Consider the following 11,169-nt stretch of genomic DNA (forward strand, 5'->3'; position numbering starts at 1 on the left):
TATCTTTACAGCAGTTGAAAGAATGAGGTCATCTTTAATTCCTTTCAAAATCAAAGGTGATCAAAATTGGCTGCTTGACTCCATTGCTTATAGAGGGACATTTATACACAGAGAAATGGTGACACAAAAATAACACCGCTGCTTAAACCCAGAGAGGTCCTTTCAGCTCCATATTATGGGGACATTCCATACAAGGAGGGTATCCTGGAGATTCTACACTTCCTTACCATGCCTTTTACCAGGATTCCTCTGTTGGTTACAGAGTCCTGGTTTGATTTCTTGGGTATTTACTGCAGGTAGCATTTGGTGTATAAAATACCCGTGTGAGACAGCTGCATCAAATGTTTGCTAGGCAGTGTGCTGGTGAATTCAGTTTGTGTCATGGGACAATCTAACTGGGCACTCTGTGTGCTGGTTCCAGGTTAGGCCTGTTAGGATTTTTCTCAATTGATCTTGCAGAGACAAGGGAGAAGTCACAGGATCATTTAATGGATTGCCACTTTGAACCTGAAAAGGTGATTACATGCACTGAGAATATAAAAAAATCTAACAGTAAACTCCTATATGAGAAAATAATGCCAGAAAATCATCTTCCTTTTGAGAGACAGAGGACTCCACCTATTGCTGTGAGAGCAGGTGTAAACCCACTTCTGATAGCAGCCACCCAGGTAAAAGGAGCAATTCTCCAGGTAGCTCTTGGGACTGGCTTTCTTTTCTTTTCCTGAAGGTAGATGCAGGCCAAGTATTTACAGATGGACCTGTTTTTCCCAAACAATGCAGAATGTCTCTGCAGAACACAATACTTGGAAACAATCTCCATCTGAAGTGAGTTTGTAGTTTGGTCTGATTTTTCCAAGTACTGGAATATAGGTATCTAGGGAGAGAAAAGCAGCAAAGCAATGTGCTCTGAGACCAAGCAACTTCAGCTGCCCTCTGTGCAGCCACCTGCACTCCAGTTCCCCCTGCACTGCAGCAGAAGTAAATAGTGACTCACCCTTACCACTGCACATCTTGAGGTGACAGCTGGCACAATAACTGAGGCACAGTAGCCCAGCATAAATTAACTTTGCATTTCACACACTATTTGGATTGTTTGGATCCAGTCTCAGGGAGGATATTCAAAGGAGCACGGACAGGGATCTGTACTTCCTGCAAACTCTCCCTTTACCATAAGAAATGTTTCTCATTCATACAAGATTGGTTTTTCTCAGTAATTTTCCCAGTCACACTTGGGGCTACAACCATCTGCAGCTACTTAGTTTTTCCTGCCTTGCCACAAAGCTGCAGTTTTTCTGCATTTTTCTGCCCTGAGTTGGGTTCCAGCTGCATAAATGGGCATTTGTCACGCAGATCAGGCCAAGAAAGAGTGAGCCAAAGCAAGAAATATTAATGTAAATATTATTTTATGAAAATAGCAGAGAAAAAAAGTCTTATTACTTTCAATATATTTATTGATATGTGCAACATAATAACGATTTCTAGCTGGAAATTTCTATCAGAGGTTTTAAGCCTCTGGTCCTTAAGGAAAATCTGGCTTGCAAATTATGTCCTGTTTCTTACAGAAATAGATACTGAATAAATATTGAACAGTTCATCCACTCAAGGGCTTAGATTAAAAAAATACATCCATAGGAATAAAAGGATTGAAGTTTTTAGAACTGCCAGATAATGTTTCTATTCTCAGCATCCCTAGTTGCTGTGCCTCCACCCCACTTCTCCCTAAATCCAGTCACCTCCTCTGGCCCTCAGAGTGCAATACCACTGTGGAATAACTTGCCTCCTTGAAAGCTCAGAAGAGCCATAATGCAACAAGAAGTACTTGTCACATCACAGCCAATACTGGCACCCCAGCAGGGATGTCAGCCCAGAGCCAGACCACATCTTTTATGCAGGTGATGCTTTTTTGTGGAATCACTGGGGTGCTGGGTGGCAATTGTCCATTCACATGTAGGAGGGACTGGGATATCATTCCAAGGTGTAGAAGGATCCAGGGGCAGAAGTTTGCTGCAAAGAACACTCCATGGCTGAGCTGATGGGCAGCACACCCTCTCTTCAAGCTTACCTCAGCTGCACTGAAGGAAACCAGCCCAGCTAATTTTTTTCCCCTACTCCAGCTCCCCTCAAAGTCAAACCATGGGGAGGGGATGAAACTGGGCTGTGTATGTGTTCTCCTCAATGTGAGATGGAAACACTTCTTGCTAATAATATTTTTTGCCTAACAAGATGACCCATTTTTACTCATCATTATGGAAAATCAGGGGTTGAGTAGCAAATATGAGTAACTACATTTTACCTGAGGTTGGTTTGTCAGACATTTCTATCATCCCTCTAACCATTTCACAGCCTGTTAAATGAGCTGAGACAACACTTCATGTCACTGTTAGAATTTTAAATTAAAATTATGGTAACAATAAATAGCACCTCATGTTTTTACAGACAATTTCATCTAGAAGAATAAAAATAACTAGTTCTGCCTGGATGCATGCATGACTTGCACACATGCACATGTTTACTTTCTTATCTAAAAAATCAATTTGAGTTCTAGGAAGCTATTTCTAGCACTTGATTCTAACTGTGTGTTTGTACAGTGTCATCAAAAAGCAATCAGGATGTTTAAAGAAAAACCAACAAACAGCAAGTGCATTTTATAACAGGTTCTTTAAGAAGTGAATGCAGATCCAGAGGGGAAGTTATCCAAATCTGGTACAGAGGGACACCTGTTCAAGATAATCCCCAAATACTTTTTTGCTAACAGTGTTTGTTCACTAAGTCTGTTTTAACCAACAAGTTAAAATCTCTGCTCTCTTTTATTCCTTCTCTGTTCAGGAATGTCTTCCCTGTCCATAAACAATCTCTGCATTACATAGATATGTATAATATAATGCCTTATCTGCTTACATGGACAAGGCATTATGTTTTGTGAGAGAAAACACCAGCAAAAGCAAGCCACTACCTAAAAGGAAGACCATTTTTTCTTAGTTTAGTTCATAGTGTGGACAATCACAACAAAGTCTTATTTTTTTGAAAATACCCCTACTCTGCCATACAGCAGAAGTGTATTAACTTCCATCTTTAGTAGAAGCTCCAGGAGGGAGCTTTGAAAGATGCAAGTGAGCTGTTGCTCCTCATCTGCCCTTTGCCTAAAGTCTCTCTCCCTAAGTCCATCTCTCTCACACTTTTGTGAGGGACAGGCTCTTTCACACACACATGTGGCTACACAGACAAGAACACACTCTTGCTGAATGGATTTAAACAGCCACTTGGCACCACCAGGCACTGAAGCACCCAGAACTTCACTGGCAGCTTTCATGCAGGCAGTACACACATTACTAATCTCAACAGGTTTTTCTCATTACCACCTTAGTCACACAATTTTTTAGGCATTCCTTTCAAATTATCTTATGACATGACATTGCTAGGTTGGTGGAGAACTTCTTAGACAATTTTCAAAGTAATAAGTTTCATACATCTTTGGCACCATAATGGATTGTTACCTTACTGTAAAACCTTCATACCTTCTCTGGGAGTCCTCATGGGCAGCTCCTCACAACGCTGACTCCTTTTGTCCTTCTTCTGCATGACCACCTGACCCTTAGCGTCCCTCATGGGAAATACTCATCCCTACTGTCCCTTGCTCAACTGCCTGACCCTTACTGTCCCTCATGGGAAATACTCACCCTTACTGTCCCTTACACAACCACCTGACCTTTATTGTCCCTCATGGGAAATACTCACCCCTGCTGTCCCTTGCGCAACTGCCTGACCCTTACTGTCCCTCCTGGGACACACACACCCCTACTGTCCCTTACCCAATCGCCTGACCCTTCCTCTTCCCAGCACATTCTCCAACTCCCCTCTAGAGCAGCTAACTCACCCTTCTCTAACACCCATCCTTATTGGACACAGCTGTGCCCTATTAAAGGTAAGCCTTAATTGGACACAGCTGTGGCCTATTAAAGGCAGGCCTGTTCCTAATCCTTGGTAATTAGTACAGCTGCAACTCCTCAGGGGTGAGATTGCCTTCAGCACCATCTCTTACTCTTCCTACAATCCATTACATGCCACCAAGTGTACTTTACTGGCAGTCATCTCAATAGCTGGCTAGAAAGTCATCCATGGCAAACAACTTCTCCAGGCTATGCCTCTGAGGCATCTGATTTTTGTAAGGAATGAATCATTCTCTTGTTACTAATGGTTTCACCTCTGAGCATTTCTAAACTAAATTTAGTGATCTAACCAAATAGCCTGAGTTGGGATAAAATGTTTCAAAGGGACTCTAATCACACGTAGCACTGCAGCTTTCATTAAAGCCTTGGAGAGAAACTGCATGGGGAATTTTGCATGCTGGGAAGGCTCACCTGAGTTTAGCATAGGCATGAATCAGTATGGAGACAGAACCAAGCCCCATTTGGATGAGATCTGTTTGGGCTCTGTTCCTGCTCCTTGTGGGAGGATCCTTGGCTGCAAATTATATAAAGTTAGCAGCCATCTGGGGGCAAAAAAATTTGAGGAAAAGATAGAAAACACCATGGCCCAGTACATTTTTCTCCTTTGGTGAACACATGTTCTTTCAGTTCCCAGCCTCAGATGGAGCCAGAAGTGTCTGGTTACACAGCCTTCAAGACCTACTGCCTGAGAGATAGATGTGGATGTGAAAACCTCTGTTTTCAGGAATTTTTTACATATTGACTCTTACCTATCTTTCAAATTGTAAATATATCTGTGTTTCACTGTACATGTGGCAGTGGCAGGAGCACAGTATTTCCCAAGGACTGTGCCTTTTATTTATCCAATTTTTCCAAGGATATGTATCTGTTACATTTTCTAGAGCACAGCTTGTTTATTTGTTTGCTACCTGCATACATATCTTTAGTTCACTGCACTTTTTAGCTCCTGTGAATAAGAACATGTCATTGACTTCAGAGCCTTCTTTTGAGAAGAAGCTCCTTTGTGCATAAAACTATTTGACAGAACCTTCTTGCATGCTCACAGGCAGGGCCTTCAAAATTGTATTAAAGACAGTCCAGCACCTTGCTCTGAACACTGCAGATTTAGCAACTGCAAAGGGTAGCATTCATTAAAACAACAGAATTTAAATAGTCCCTCGAAGAACAAACTCACCTCAGCTTGCACTACACAAGACATTGCTTTAACACAGACCATTTGGCACAAAATACTTTCTGCAGCAAGACACTGCCTAACACTTCCATAGTGAGTACCATTTAGAGAAGAGCAGGGCTGCACCAAGAGACAAACAATTGCCTTGCTTTCATGCTCAGGTGATTTTCACCCCATCTAACAGATATCTGTCCTTGTCACATGCAATCTGCTGCAGAAGAGGCAAAGGACTCCAGAAGAGCTGTGCATCCTGTGCAGAAAAATATCATTTTTCCTTCCCAGTTTGAGCATTGCTTGGCTGCAATCTGAAAACTGCATGTTAGCAGCAAAGCTAAAACACTGGAGAAAACCAGGGTCTTTCATCTCACTGCCATGTAGGAACTGATGAGTGCTCTGTACTTTTCTTCTAAGTTTGTCCCTTTCCTGTAGATTGTGTCTTCTCTTTATGATATAGAAAGGCTGTTGGCTTAAGTGAGCCCCTCTCCAGTAACTTTGAAAGCCTCATTCATCCCCCCCATTCAGAGTCCTACCCAGCAGAAGCCTCCAGCCTCAGTCATTCTCCCAGGACAGCAATAGCTGATCCCCCAGACCTTTACATGTAATGCAAACATCAAAGTGCTCACATGAATATCAGAAAAAAGAGGAAAGAGTGTGAAGGAATAGAATTGTCCCTAAGCACCCAATAAAATCAATATACTTTCAAATGACATTAAAGACACAAGTCTGAACTGTCTTCTGTGTCCCTGTGTGATACTTGGGATGCAGGTACCCTGAGCAGAAGGGAATTTAAGATATGGAATCATTTAATATATGACATCAATGTGAAAAGCTGCAGAGCCAAATTTTCTCAGGGAATAGAAATTACTACACTCAAGCTACAGAAAAGTTTGTAGCATTCTACTAAGTTTTGTCAGTATTCTTCTGAATCCAAGCTAAGGTTTCCCTGTTGGTTTGAATTTATTACCATTGTGTAATAGTAAACAGAGAATAAAATACCTTTTATTGCCCAAACTGACATTTTATTCCCTTCCTCCTGTTTTGGTTTTCCTCCTTTTGAAAGAACTGCTGTGTACTGTATGCTTCACAGTTTGGATATTTTTCAGTATACTCTTCCTTTGTGTTCCTTCTGAGTTATTGCATTATCATATGTAGGTAAGTGGCCCAAATGTAGTGGTCCTTAAAAATCATATGTTAAGATTGTTGATATGTGACAGCAAATACCAAGCAGCCCATGCCAGCAGGAACCAGAAGCAACATAGCAAATTCTCAGTGGCACCTAAGTCCCTGGCTATAGGAACTGACGTGAATTTGGGATTTTACTTAAGAAAATTAAATAATTCCAAGTTATATTAGTATGGATACTACATAGGAAATGTAATGGTAATTTCTTCATGATTTAAAAATTCTTATCTGAATACAGAAAATGCCTAAAGGACATTTGAAATTGAATTGTAATTTGAAATGAAATTGAATTTGAGTTGAAAGGGCCATAAATACCTTCCGAGGTTCTGTCTTTCCAATGCTTCATTCCAACCAGCACTTGGCCATTGTTCTGCTAATTGAAACTTCAGTGGACACATGATTTTGCAAAAACCTATCATCATTCATATTGATATTTTAATTTGCAGAAAGACCAGTGATGGAAGAACTGTGAGCTTTGTGCCATTGATTTGTTTATATGGCCAGATGTTGTGTGGAAACTTCTTTGCTTGTGCTGTCCCTTCCGGTTGACCCCAAATCCATTTTGGATTTATGTGATAGCATTACCTGGCCAGAACATGGGAACAAGCAACGTTTTCAAATAAACTAAAACTGAAACGGGATGAGCTCTGGATTCTTCTCTTCCATTACTTGGGCTTTACTATCAGCCATGTTAGAAAGTGCTCCCCCCAGAAATATCTTAGCTTCAATCATAGATTACCATCTGCAATGTATTTTGATCTTAAAGCTACAGAATCCTCATCCTGACAGTCCCAGGGCTGTAGACAGAGGTGCTGCTACACTGTGGCTGCTCACATGAGGAGCAGGAGTGAAATGGCTTTGTTAAAAGGCTCCAGTTTATTTTCATGGATGTTACAACTCAGAGCTTAGACTTCTGACCTCTGAAGAAGAGGCACTGGAAACTCAGTATGTTCCTCTTCCCTTTCAAAATAAGCACAGTAAAGAGTCACTTGGCTGGAAGGTAAATCCTCCCAGCTTTTCTTCTCAAGAGCTGATTTTCTTTACCCTCCTAACTAACTGAAGTCACTTTTTTGGAAGGAAAATGAAAATGGCTGAAGTTGCAGCCATATCTCCTGCTGACACTCCTCCCCACAGCCCATCTTCTCCTGTCTCTGGGAAAATATGCTCACAGCCATTTGACATCTGAAAACTCTCACCATGTATGGACTAAATGGTGCAAATCAACCCATAAGAGAACCCTTTAGTCTCTATTTTCCCATAAGAGCATGCAACAGTATGGGTAGAGAAGAGGAAAGAGCAACAACTTCCCAGAGTCAGCTCCAGCCAGGGGTTTCCTATCAGGACAATAATGAGTTTGGAGAGCCTGAAGGAAGGCTGGAAGCTGACTACAAACCAGGCAGGATAAGCTGCTGCAGGACCAAGGGCAGTCTTGCAGCTTGGTGCCTCTCTTGATGCTGTGGCAACTCATTTGAAAACACAGACTTGACTTCACGTATGATTTCAAAAGATGGAAGACTGACATTCAGATTGGAGTGCCCCTCAAAAGGAGGAGAAGGCAACAACTAACCAGCACCAAGAGTCACAAACTCAACACATACATTCATGTTCTCCTCCCTCCTGTTCACTCTCCCTGCAAGCAGTGCCATTCAATCAGTATGCTAAAATGCAAAAGCCTCCTTCCTACTGCGTGGGTATGAGTGCCAGTGGCAGCAAAATGAACATTGTTGTATCTTTGATGATTCCTGAATATATCTGCATGTAAAGGTAATATGAATCCTCATCTAAGGCACCACTGCCACATGAATCACTCAAATACTTCTTTCAAGTTTCTAAGGTCTTTCCTTAGATTTTACTAGTCAGTTCTTACTTCCTCTCAATAAACAGGAAGATGGCAAGTATTAAATGCAGGTAAGTTTCAGCTGCTCAAGTTGTGTGCATCTGTAGTTCACACTCAAGCACTGAGAAAAACACAGCATTCCCAGCATACAAATTAAGTGAGCTGAATAGGCACACCTATTTCGGGCACAGCTTTACAGAATGAGGGGACTGAGCCAAACTCCCAATCCCATCTGTATGCAGTGGCAACGGATGTGCAGCTGTGGTTTTTATGGAACCATATATAGTTCAGGCAAACTTCCCCAAAAGTAATTCCATGCAAATTCATGTCTCCTATAAACGGGCTAGATCATGCAATGAAGACCTGTGTGGGGAGCGTGGGTGTGAAGAGGAGAGACAAAAATTTCTGACACACCTTTTCAAAGCAAACCAGCACACAAACAAGGAAATCAGAGGCTGCTGAATGTAGCCAAAGTCATCACAGTGAATCCAGTTCTACACCACATAAAAAAGGCTCCCACAAACATGTCAGCATTGAAGGGCAAGTGAAAACAAAACTGGCTCACCTATGTTCCTCATTTAGAATAAGAAAAATAAAACATCATAAGATAAACAAGTACAGTAACTTGTAAAAAGAAAACCAGTTTTATAATATTCCTTTTTCTGTCTACCTTCAGTAAAGTGGAATCATCAGCTTTAAGGAAGCTTTAACCTATTTTAAGGTCAGATGGGACCCTGTAAAACAGCTGCAGACTACAACCTGAAAAAAGGCTGAATACTTTTAATATTCCACCTCCCTTGCAGCACCAAACAGGTTGATACATGCTGTTTTCATTTAAATAACTTTTATCCTTCTGGAAATTATACTGCAAAGTGTTTAAAAAGATCTTGAAAGAGAGTGATGTATACAAATAAACAGGATAATGCCTCCCCAGCAGTTGGCAGAATTTCACAGAGTCCTACATCATGGCTGTGTCAATTTGGGCTTTGTCTAAGTGATAGGGGTAGATTCTACCCACTCCAGATTTAAATCAGAGAGGATGCAGCTCAGACATCTAATGGCTGATGCACATTCTCTGCACAGTTACTGTGTATTAAAGGGAGTCTGATCCTGTCCAAATGCTGAGAGAATGACTGAACTGGACATCTAAATGGCAGCATCAGGAATTGAAAACTGAAGACATGAGGAGCTGGATCCCAATCCAGCAAAACAAATACTTGGAGCGCAAGTAAACCCTGAGAAATCTTGAAAGAAGAATTTCTGCGGCTAAATGGTTGCCTGATTTCAGATCTAATGGGCCAAAACCATGTAGCTTAGGCTGCAGAACAATGGGCTCCTTCAAAGTCATCAACATTTTCTGTTCCTTAAGACCATGTTCCTTTTTATTACTGTCAGCTGCAGAGGGCAGGTGGGTGTCACCTCTTCTAAATGTGGATGAAGCCTCAGGTAGCATCCCATCATGCTGAGCTTACCATCTTGTAGAGCATTCATCTGCACCGTGGAGCATCAGCACCGAGTACCTGTGACATGGAGGAGCTAGGAAGGCAATAGGCACAACAGAGAGAGATTGGACAGTAGAGGGCAAGAGCCAAGAAAGTGGGAAACAAAACATGGTTATATCCTGTGAGTGTTGGCCTCCTACAAAGAAAAAATGAGGAGTCCCAAATCTGGCAGCAAACATTGTTCAAAGCTATTCCCTCCTGACCTCCTTTCTAGGCTTTGGTACTGCTTGATGACAAGAGAAGGGCAAATCACCACATTTAGGCAAGGTAATAAAGGACAACCAACTCATGCAAAATGCTGCAGCCTGGATGGTAGCCCACACACTTCAGAGATTAGCTGAAGCTCTGAAAAGCAATTTGAGTAACTTCCTTTGATGTACCATCTGGTGAATAATTTACTGGGAATGTCTTAATCACATCAAAGGTATCTATCAATGTGCTCAGATTTCTCAGTGTTTAAGACTCTGCCTGTATATTGTGCTCAAGGAACAGACATAATAGTACAGAATTAAACTTTACTGCAGTACTCCCACAGTAATAAAAAAAAAAAAAATCTGCAGCATATTACCAGTATGGCCTCAAGGACTAGGTTTAGGAAGAGCAATATTTCACTGCTACCTCAAAAAGGCTGCTACTCTACAATCAGCCTTGCTCATGTTTCCAAAAATTTATAAAATAGACACACATCTGTGGCATAAAAAATGTTAAGAAGCACATCTCCCTATTCAGAGGGCTTATTGGCAGGGTTCTCTAACATCAATCACATGGGTTTAGACCCAGAATAGATTTAGACTAGATCTAAGGAAGAAATTTTGTGCAACTAGAGCAGTGAAACACTGGGACAGGTTTCAAGAGATGTTGTGGATGCCCCATCCTTGGAAACATTCAAGGTCACATTGGACAGGGCTCTGAGCAACCTGATCTAGTTGAAGATATTTCTGCTTATTGCAGGAGGATTGGACTAGAAGGCCTTTGAAGGTCAACCCAAACCGTTCTATGTGTCTATGACATGCATTTGTCATACTCCAAATGGGAGTACTGCAATTACTGTTTCCCCTCTCTAAATACTGAGACTAAATTGCTAAATTCCTAAGTGAACAAACTAAAAACCCTACAAAACTTAGTGGCTATTAAATATCCAGAAAGCCCCGAATACCCCTGAAAGCCAAAGCCAGATTATACTTATTTGCATGTGCCAGTCCTGTCTTGATGCTTAGGTGCTTTATATTGCGTTATCCTTCAGCATCACCCTAGCACACCCCGCGCAGCTCACTCACTGCTTTGCTGTGCTGACAGGACCCCGCAAAGCCCCGCGAACGCCCCCGGCCAGGTGCTCACGGCAGGCGGGTCCGGAGGAGGTCGCTCCGGCGAGGGGAGCGGCTCCGGCCCCGGGATCGCGCCCCCGTGGGCTGCTGACACCCACCCACGCCGGCCCGCAGCACCCCCCGCCGGGCATCCCCGCCCCTCCGCATCCCCGCCGCTCCCCGCTCCGCATCCCCGCGTCCCCGCCGCTCCCCGCTCCGCATCCTC

General features: G+C 42.3%; 1 protein-coding gene across 7 annotated transcripts in view; it reads right to left on the minus strand.

Annotated features, from left to right (window-relative positions):
• RTKN2 (rhotekin 2) overlaps positions 1-11,169 on the minus strand; it is a 48,780-nt gene that overhangs the window by 36,650 nt on the left and 961 nt on the right. For 2 of the 7 annotated variants that reach the window (XM_064717393.1, XM_064717389.1), the window contains exon 1: positions 3,516-3,770. The exons of 2 other annotated variants lie outside the window; for them this stretch is intronic. The gene's annotated coding sequence lies outside the window, so the exon portion shown is untranslated. 3 more of the 7 variants (XM_064717394.1, XM_064717391.1, XM_064717390.1) reach the window with 3 other exon arrangements.

The sequence above is a fragment of the Zonotrichia leucophrys genome, chromosome 6, assembly GCF_028769735.1.
Source record: "Zonotrichia leucophrys gambelii isolate GWCS_2022_RI chromosome 6, RI_Zleu_2.0, whole genome shotgun sequence".
Classification (NCBI taxonomy): Eukaryota; Metazoa; Chordata; class Aves; order Passeriformes; family Passerellidae; genus Zonotrichia; species Zonotrichia leucophrys.